The following is a 9,739-nucleotide window of genomic DNA, read 5'->3' as shown; positions in this document are numbered from 1 at the left end:
ATCTCTTACACAAATGCGCCTGTCATTGTTCTCTTGAGCGCTTGTTCCGCGATGGCTCTGTGGCTATTTTATCTTGTGTCATCGCTAATACAGTGTCAGTCAGCCCCCTCTATTGTCAGGAGGGCAATGCCCGCAGACACGTTTAGTGCTGCAGCAGTCAATATTCTGATGTTCATTATGCAGTGAATGCAGTGTGTGTCCAATTGGCATGGTGACCTATGGGAGATGTGTCGCCCAGGAGTGTGTGAACAGGGAGCTAGCTCTCTCCGCACTGCTGAACACTGGGAACAGCCTGGGTCCAGAGCTCATTCCTCCGAAGCTAAATTATTTACCAAGTTCACCAATGCCTGATAAAGAATCCCCTTTTGTCTTTCAACCAGGTATCAGGGCTGGTTTGAAAGTGAAAACTAACCTTTAGTTTTATAGCAAGGCCTCAACATCAGGCCTTGTTTGCTTAAATTCAGTCTGAAGATGGAGGAGAGTCTTCCCTATTTATTATTCGCAGGGGTTTCATCAAACACACTGAATATTCAGAGATGCAACAAGAGGCTTGCTAGAGAGCTGGGGAACTTCTCCATCGCACGGCTAGGAGCAGGTCTGCTTTCACAAGACGTGATGTAACGCGTTCGAGCGCTAACATCTGAAGGCTGGGTTGCTGTAACAATCACAATTTATGCCCCTGGTGCAGTTATGGAGGGAGGTCATAGAGTAATGGTCAGAGGATGGCCACCGAGTTTTACTTCTGACCTGGATGGATTTGGTTTCAGCATGGCCGCTCTGTCATTTCGATAACCAAGAAGCAAATGGAAAAGGTTCTGCAATTAAAAAAGAGAAAAATTTGCATTTATATAGCACCTTTCATGACCACTGGACACCTCAAAGCAATTTACAGGAAATTATGTACTTTTGAAGTGTAGCCACTGTTGCACTGTATGCTGAGCCACTTCACCTATACATGGAACAGTTTTTCCTTCAACCAACACTATCTCCTTTTAGACCTGGCATATGGTACAACGTCAAAATCATCATTGAAGAGAGAGAGCAAACATTCCTTGGGTACCTCCCATGGATGAACGATGGGCAGAATTCACCAGCACGCTGCACTGGGGATTACCAACACTGGTTGGACACATTCCAGGAGGATTCATTATAGGATCTCTTCCCCCCCTACCACCACTCCACACTTACACACCTGCCATTGGTCAACACCCTAGTGACACACCCTAGTGACACACCTTCTCCCCACACTAATTGGAAAGGAGAATGGATTCTACCCATTTCGAGGCTTCTGACTCTCAGTCAACTAGGATTTTCTCCCATCTCCAATAGTCATAAGTAATTGACAAAGGTGTACCAAGAAAGTTAAAACAAATCTTTTGCAATACCCCAATGGCTTTTCTCCAGGGTTCTGGAAGCAGGATCTAGGAGCTTTATCTGGAATTCCTGGGAAAATCCAGGACAATCCTGGAGAATTGACAAACCTACCTGCAGTTGGTTAGAACCTTGTCACATTTGTCTGTGTGGAGTTTGCACATTCTCCCTGTGTCTGTGTGGGTTTCACCCCCACAACCCAAAGGTGTGCAGGTTAGGTGGATTGTCCAGGCTAAATTGCCCCTTAATTGGAAAAAAATAATTGGATACTCTAAATTTAAAAAAAGAACCTTGTCACATCACGCACCTTTCATCAAAAAATGTTTCCACCAGCTTAGTCTAATAGGCCTGAGGCACAGGCCCTCAGGAATGTTATCCTTCATCTCGAAGTGCCAACTTGCGATGGTGCCTAGTTGTGCTCGACTAACTCAATTGAATTTTTTGGTGAGGTAACAATGAAGATCAATGACGTTCTTGTAGTTGATACAGTCTATGCATGGAGTTTAGCAAGGCTTTTCACAAGGTCCCACTTGGTAAGCTGGCCTTAACATTTAAAGCTCATTGGATTCAAAGGAAGGTGCCATTTGGATCCAAAATGGGTTCAGGGGCAAGAGGTACACTAGCGCCAGCCAATGACCATCTCCAACAAGAGAGAATCCAATCATCTTCCCGTGACATTCAGTGGCATTACCATCACTGTAATCCACACCATCAACATCCTGAGAGTTACCATTGACCAGAAACTGAATTGGACTAGCCATATAAAAACTGTGGCTATAAGATCTGGTTTGAAGCTGGGGATACTGTGATGAATAACTCACCTCCTGACTCCCTAAAGTCTTTTCACTATCTACAACACACAAGTCAGGAGTGTGATGGATTACTCTCCACTTGTCTTGATGAGTGCAGCTCCAACAACACTCAAGAAGTTCAACACCATTCACGATGAAGCAGCCCTTGATTGGCATCCCATCCACCATCTTAAACATTCACTCATTCGACGGCCAATGCAGCAGTATGTGCCAGTAATAAGATACACTGCAACAACTCACCAAGGCTCCTACATCAGCACCTTCAAGCCTACAAACTCTACCATAGGGGCTGGTTTAGCACAGTGGGCTGAATAGCTGGCTTGCAATGCAGAACAATGCCAGCAGCACGGGTTCAATTCCCGTACCGGCCTCCCCAAACAGGCACCGGAATGTGGCGACTAGGGGCTTTTCACAGTAACTTAATTGAAGCCTACTTGTGACAATAAGCGATTATTATTATCTAGAAGGACAAGGGCAGCAGATACATGGAAACACCACCACCTGCAAATTCTCCTCCAAGCCACTCACCATCCTGACTTGGAAATATATCGCTGTTCCTTCACTGCCGCTGGGTCAAAAACCTGGAACTATCTTCTCTAACAACACTGTGGGTGTACCTATACCACATGGATTGCAGCAGTTCAAGAGGGCAGCTCACCACCACATTCTCAAGGGCAATTAGGGATGGACAATAAATGCCGAACTAGCCAGTGGCGCCACATCCCGTGAAAGAATTTTTAAAAAGCAAAACATCAACGGATGTATTTGTGTCGGGGAGAGTGTTTCCTGCTGGTTTCCACAGGGCTCAATACTGGTTCTCTTGTGCTTTGTGCTCTTTATCAATGATTTTAATTTAAATATGGTGGGCATAATTAAGAAGATTTCAGGTTATGTGAAAATTGACCATGTGTTTAATAGTGAGGAAGGAAGATATATGCAGCAGGAAGATATCAATGCGCTCCTGTCAATGTTGGAAAATTGTGCAATAGTGCCACCCAGGTGACAGCCTGGCACTGCCAGGATGCCAGGGTGGCTGCCAGGCTGGCATTTTATCCATGCTGGGGATTCGGCCCGGGGATGCCCTGCCAGTGTGAGGTGAGGTGCAGGGAGACCCGAGGACCCCCCAACAGGTGAGTTGGAGCGTTGTGGGGGGTTCAGGGGTTGTGTCAGGGGGTCGAGAGATGAGAGATGGAATGCCATTTAAAAATGGGGTCCCAATCTCATCCTGCACTAAGAAACTCCAGCTGTCAGAGCTCCTCCGTACAGGAAATGACGCTGAGTGTGGCCTCGGGGGGGGGGGGGGGGGGGGGGGGGCGGCAATCCCCACTGGGCACTAAAAAAGAGAGCTGATAGTAGTGCCGGGAATGATGCCCATATCCCGCTCAGAAAGGACTCTATTTTTTTTAGTTAGGTCACACCCCAAGTGTCTGGATTAGGATTTTACACAAACTGGATATGAGGCGAGAACCACAGCTGAAGCCAAGGCTGCAATTCCTTCCTGATTTTATTTGCAGCAATTCAAATCTTTCACACATATTCCCCTCCTCTCTCCTAATTCACTGCCACTTGGCATTCAAACCATCAACAATATTATTCATATTTCAAGACTTGATGTCTCCAAAGCCATCCTCACCAGCCTCTGAGCTCCAGCCAACATAAACTCATCCAAAAGTTCCATTGCTCACATCCTGTACTTCACTGAGTCTCCCTTGTCCATAATACCAATGCAGTTCTATTGTCTCCCCACCATACAGAATTCAAAATCCTTGCCCAAGTTTACAAAGGTAAGTGGTCTGACCTTACCTGGCCCTCGAACCATTATCCTATACCACCGCCCCTTCAGCATTCTGACTTGGGCTCGCTATACAGCCCCCTCCTCTGAAAATTCTCCAGCAGGACAGAATACAATCATTTCAGCTCTACACTTTGCAGCTCAAATCTCGTCACCCTAGTACTTAACTCCCCATTATTAAGAGACTCCAAAATAACTTGTTTGTCTGACTGAACAGTCCTCCCAGTTCGCTTCTCACTCTATGGGTTGTTTTGGTATGATGTTGTTGCATGATGATGCCATCTTTGCCCTTGGATGCCAGCAATTTCCCTAAGTGAGAGCTGATGCACCATCGAAGGAGTGTCCAATCATCTCCTCACTAGACATTACCAATCGTGCACTGTTCAGCAGGGACTGTACACAGTGATCAGGGGTGGGAGTTCTGGCTGCTCTTCCCTCCTTCTGAACCCAGGGTAGCGAGAACAGCCACCCCCAACTGTTATCCATGGAAAACAGCTAACTCAGCAGGAAGCGCCGATCATTGGCAATCCCTGTCACTCATTGTCACTCTCTGAGTCGTGTCCACTCACTGCCCCATAACCATTCACTCTCTCTATATTCCCTGGCCACTGTCTACGCACTCTCTTGTCAGTCCCTGCGCTGTGTCCACTCACTCGCTGTCATTCACGGACCCATGTCCACTCAGTCTCTGTCACATCCTGTCCTGTGTCCATGTACTCTCTGAGACTCACCGCCCTGAGTCCACTCACACTCTGTCACACACTGTCCTGTGTCCATGCACTCTCTGTCACTCCCTGCCCTGTGACCACTCACTCACTGTCACTCACTGACCCATGTCCACTCCCTCTCTGACACTCCCTGCCCTGTGTCCGCTCACTCTCTGTCACGCAGTGCCTCATGTCCACTCCCTCTGTCACTCACTGCCCCATGTCCATTCCCTGTCTGACACTCCCTGCCCTGTGTCCACTCCCTCTGTCACTCACTGCCCCATGCCCATTCCCTGTCTGACACTCCCTGCCCTGTGTCCACTCACTCTGTCACTCACTGATCCGTGTCCACTCACTGTCAACCACCGACCCACATATGCTCCCTCTGTCAAGCACTGCCCTGTGTTCATGCACTCTCTGTCACTCCCTGCCCTGTGTCCACTCACTCTCTGTCACTCACTGACCCATATACACTTCCTCTATCACTCCCTGACCTGTGTCCACTCACCGCCCCCTGTCCACTCACTCTGTCACTCACTGCACTTGTCCATGCCCTTTCTGTCACACCCTGCCCCCTGTCCACTCCCTCTCTGTCACTCCATGTTCACGTTCTCTCTGTCATTCACTGCCCTGTGTTCACTCCTTCTATCACTCAATGCCGTGACCACTCCCTCTCTGCCACTCACTGTCCTATGTCCATTTATTGTCCTGCACCTTTGCACAAAATTATCGAATGTCCTCTACTGTCAGCTCTATCCGTTCACTGTCCTGCACCCCTTTCCTTCGAAGCACCATTCGGTATTTTGCTTCTAGAACATACTGTGGGGTAGATCTTGACTTTCTGCAATTGTTTAAAATGGGTAATAGTAAGTTGGCCCCTCTATTGATCGCTCTCCCAGCTGATTCCAATGAAAATAATAAGGTTGAGGGATGTTAAATGGGCTCCTGACTTGCTTTACATTAAGTGTATATTTTCAGACAATTCTTTAACAAACGATACATGAGAAAGCTGTGAGACAGGGGGCGGGGGGAAACAAAATTTTAAACCCCAGCGCAGGGGGGCATGGTAATAGTAGGTGTTGGGGTGGGGGTGCGGTGACAGCAGCAATAGGACAGGAGCTCAGAAATCGTGTTTCACACTGGTGCAAAATTACAGCGGGATCTTCTACTCCTGCCCACCATGGCAGATTGGAATTCCCACCAGGGGTTGGCGTGAAACCAATCTGCATCCAGCTAATGGGATGCAGATGGTCCGACCAGAATCGCCTCCCCCACAATCATCCATGAGGCCAGCAGAAAATCACACCGGTCCAAAACATACCTGGACCAGCATGACATGTACGTATCCACACTTACCTGAAGAAGGCCTAGGGCTGTCTCCAGAGTTCGGGATGGAGACTTCCAGCGAACATGAACCCTGGAACACGCAGTAGTGTGAGAGTATGGGGGGGAGCATCCCTCAGGTGGATCTTCCAGCTTCAGTGTCTTTGAGGAGATCCATCTTCCAGCTTCAGAGTTCCCGGAGAACCATCTTCTTTCTTCAATGTTATCTGGATGCCTTTTAAAAAGGGGCCTGGAAATTATGGTGGGGCTTGAACAGTCCAGCCCGCCCCCACCTCGCGAAACGTCACAAAACCTCTCCCAATGCATATATAATGAGGCCAGGATCACGCAATTCAGTGCAAATTCCCAGCATCTTCCCCGTGGAAATTGCTCCCTGTCCTCACCCCCGCCACTGAAATGGAAATTTCCTCTCTGGTCTTCTGCTTACATTTCATAGAATCCCTACAGTGGAGTTTGCACATTCTCCCCGTGTCTGCGTGGGTTTCGCCCCCAAAACCCAAACGATGTGCAGGGTAGGTGAATTGGTCACACTAAAATTGCCCCTTAATTGCAAAAAATGAATTGGGCACTCTAAATTTAAAAAAAAGAATCCCTACAGTGCAGAAGGAGGTCACTCAGCCTATCGAGTCTGCACTGACCCTGTGAAACCACCCTACCTAGGCCCACTCTCACGCCTCATCCCCAATACCCCACCTAACCTGCATATCTTTGGATACTAAGGGACAGTTTAGCATGGTCAATCCACCTAACCTGCACATCTTTGGACTGTGGGAGGAAACTGAATCTCCTGAAGGAAACCAACGCAGAACGTGCAAACTCCACACTCCAAGGCTGGAATTGAACCCGGGTCCCTGGCGATGTGAGGCAGTGGTGCTAGCCACTGTTCCACCGTTGTGGTGTTGGGTGTTCTAACACACAGAAGAGCCAACACAGTTGCATATGGTACAACGCTTGTTTATTTAAACTCACTATTTACAACTTGGTCTTTGCACTCTGCACGTGGGGGGCTCCCTGCTTGTGGTGTTTCAACAGCTCTTTCATGCTTCCTTCTCCCCAGACCTACTGACCTCCAGGTGTCGTGCTCGTGCTTTTTATGTGGTTGGTGTTCTTGTCTGTGATTGGTTGTGGTGTTGTGTACTCTGATTTGCCTGTTAGTGTGTCCATCATGATGTGTGTGTTTGAATATCATGACATCCCCCCTTTTTACAAAGATATGTGCCTACGTGGTAATAAATATGATCGTGACGTGAGTGCATCTAAGAGTGTGTGTGTGTCGTGTGCAGCATGTGTCTATGACGGAACTATGTACATGGGGCGATGTCGAGTGCGTCACATGAATCCAGTTGTACCATAACATAACAGAAATGCGAACGAGAGAAGAAGAAAAAAAAATTTTGAACAGTTGTCCAGTCAGACGACATCTGGAACGATAAACAACAACAGGTTATCATGTAAAATTGTCCAACTTATTAAACATATGAACTGTATTATAAGTCCATTCTAATGGGTTTGCGACGAATTCGGGTTGACCGCCTTAAGGGTGGATCAAGAACCACCGGCTGCTGTGCAGGCATGGCCATGGGTGGCGATGGAAAGGGCGTGATGTGCGGCAGCTCCACAAAGTCATCCTCGGAAGCCTGTTGAGGATCTGGCGTGTTGTGTGGCTGTGAACGTGGAAGTCGGCGAAGGGCGCGCCGATTGCGGCGACGCACGGAACCATCCGGCATGCGAACCAGGAACGAGCGGGGAGCCACTTGTCGGAGGACTTCGGCCGGTGCTGACCAGCCACCATACGGTTGATGGACGCGTACTTTGTCTCCGGAGGACAGGGGGGGCAGGTCCGTCGCTCGTGTGTCGTACCGACCTTTCTGGCGATCACGCTGCAGTTGCATGTCCCGAAGAACCGCCTCATGGTCTGTTGTCGGTGCCAGGACGGAAGGTACCGTCGTCCTGAGGGAGCGACCCATTAGTAGCTGCGCTGGCGAGAGGCCCGTGGATAACGGGGCCGATCGATAGGCCAGCAAGGCAAGGTTAAAGTCCGATCCGGCATCAGCCGCCTTGCACAGGAGCCGCTTTGCGATGTGGACACCCTTTTCAGCCTTCCCGTTCGATTGTGGATGCAGAGGGCTGGATGTCACATGAGTGAAACCATATGCTGCGGCAAAGGACGACCATTCACGGCTGGCAAAACAAGGTCCATTGTCTGACATGACAGTCCTTGGAATGCCATGGCGAGCAAACGTTTCCTTGCAGGCCCCAATGACTGCGGACGACGTCAGATCATGGAGAGGCATGACTTCCGGGTAGTTTGAGAAGTAGTCTATAATAACAATGTAATCTCTGCCGAGCGCGTGAAATAGGTCAACACCCACCTTCGCCCAGGGGGACGTCACCATCTCGTGTGGTAGAAGTGTTTCCGGAGGTTGCGCCGGCTGAAACCTCTGACAGGTTGTGCAGTTGAGCACCATGTTGGCTATGTCTTCATTAATACCCGGCCAATATACCGCCGCCCGGGCCCTTCGTCTGCATTTTTCGACACCCAAGTGGCCTTCGTGTAGTTGACGAAGAATCATCTGGCGCACACTGTGTGGAATGACGATCCTATGCGATTTCATAAGGACCCCGTCTATATTGGTGAGATCATCTCGCACATTATAAAACTGGGGGCACTGCCCTTTTAGCCACCCTTCCGTCATGTGGCGCATCACTCGCTGCAGCAGAGGGTCAGTCGCCGTCTCTGCGCGTATGTGGGCCAGACAAGGATCATCAGCTGGCATATTTGCTGCTGTCAGAGTCACGTGTGCCTCAATTTGACGCACGAACCCCTCCGCATCTGGTGGTGTGCTCACTGCTCGGGAAAGAGTGTCCGCCACTATGAGTTCCTTCCCCGGAGTGTAGATCAGTTCAAAATCGTACCTCCTGAGTTTGAGTAAGATGCGCTGGAGGCGAGGAGTCATGTCGTTCAGGTCTTTGTTAATGATGTTGACCAGGGGGCGGTGGTCGGTTTCGACCGTGAATCGTGGCAGGCCATACACATAGTCGTGGAACTTGTCCAGTCCAGTTAACAAGCCCAGGCATTCTTTTTCGATTTGCGCGTAGCGCTGTTCGGTAGGGGTCATGGCTCGTGAGGCATACGCAACCGGGGCCCATGATGACGTGCTGTCTTTTTGCAGGAGTACCGCTCCAATACCAGATTGGCTGGCGTCTGTTGAGATCTTTGTAGGGCGAGTCGCGTCAAAGAAGGCCAGCACTGGTGCCGTGACCAGTTTGTGCTTGAGCTCCTCCCATTCCTGCTGATGCGACTGGTGCCAGTTGAATTCCGTCGATTTTTTTACGAGATGGCGCATGTTTGTTGTATGAGAAGCCAGGTTGGGAATGAACTTCCCAAGGAAGTTGACCATGCCCAGGAATCTTAAGACAGCCTTCTTGTCAGCCGGTCGTGGCATGGCTGTGATGGCGCTAACCTTGTCTGCATCGGGACGGACCCCGGACCTTGAGATGTGGTCCCCGAGGAATTTCAGCTCCGTCTGGCCGAAAGCACACTTCGCACGGTTGAGACGCAGGCCATTTTGCCGTATGCGGGTGAAGACACGTCGAAGACGATGCATGTGTTCCTGCGGAGTGGTGGACCAAATGATGATATCGTCCACATATACACGTACCCCTTCGATGCCTTCCATCATCTGCTCCATAATGCGGTGGAATACTTCAGA

General features: G+C 49.5%; 1 protein-coding gene across 5 annotated transcripts in view; it reads left to right on the top strand.

Moving 5' to 3' along the window:
- The window catches only part of cdon (cell adhesion associated, oncogene regulated), a 287,217-nt gene that overhangs the window by 95,763 nt on the left and 181,715 nt on the right, over window positions 1-9,739 (top strand). The window lies entirely within an intron of this gene.

This window comes from Scyliorhinus torazame, chromosome 21, assembly GCF_047496885.1.
Source record: "Scyliorhinus torazame isolate Kashiwa2021f chromosome 21, sScyTor2.1, whole genome shotgun sequence".
NCBI lineage: Eukaryota > Metazoa > Chordata > Chondrichthyes > Carcharhiniformes > Scyliorhinidae > Scyliorhinus > Scyliorhinus torazame.
This window is presented reverse-complemented; position numbering and strand designations above follow the sequence as displayed.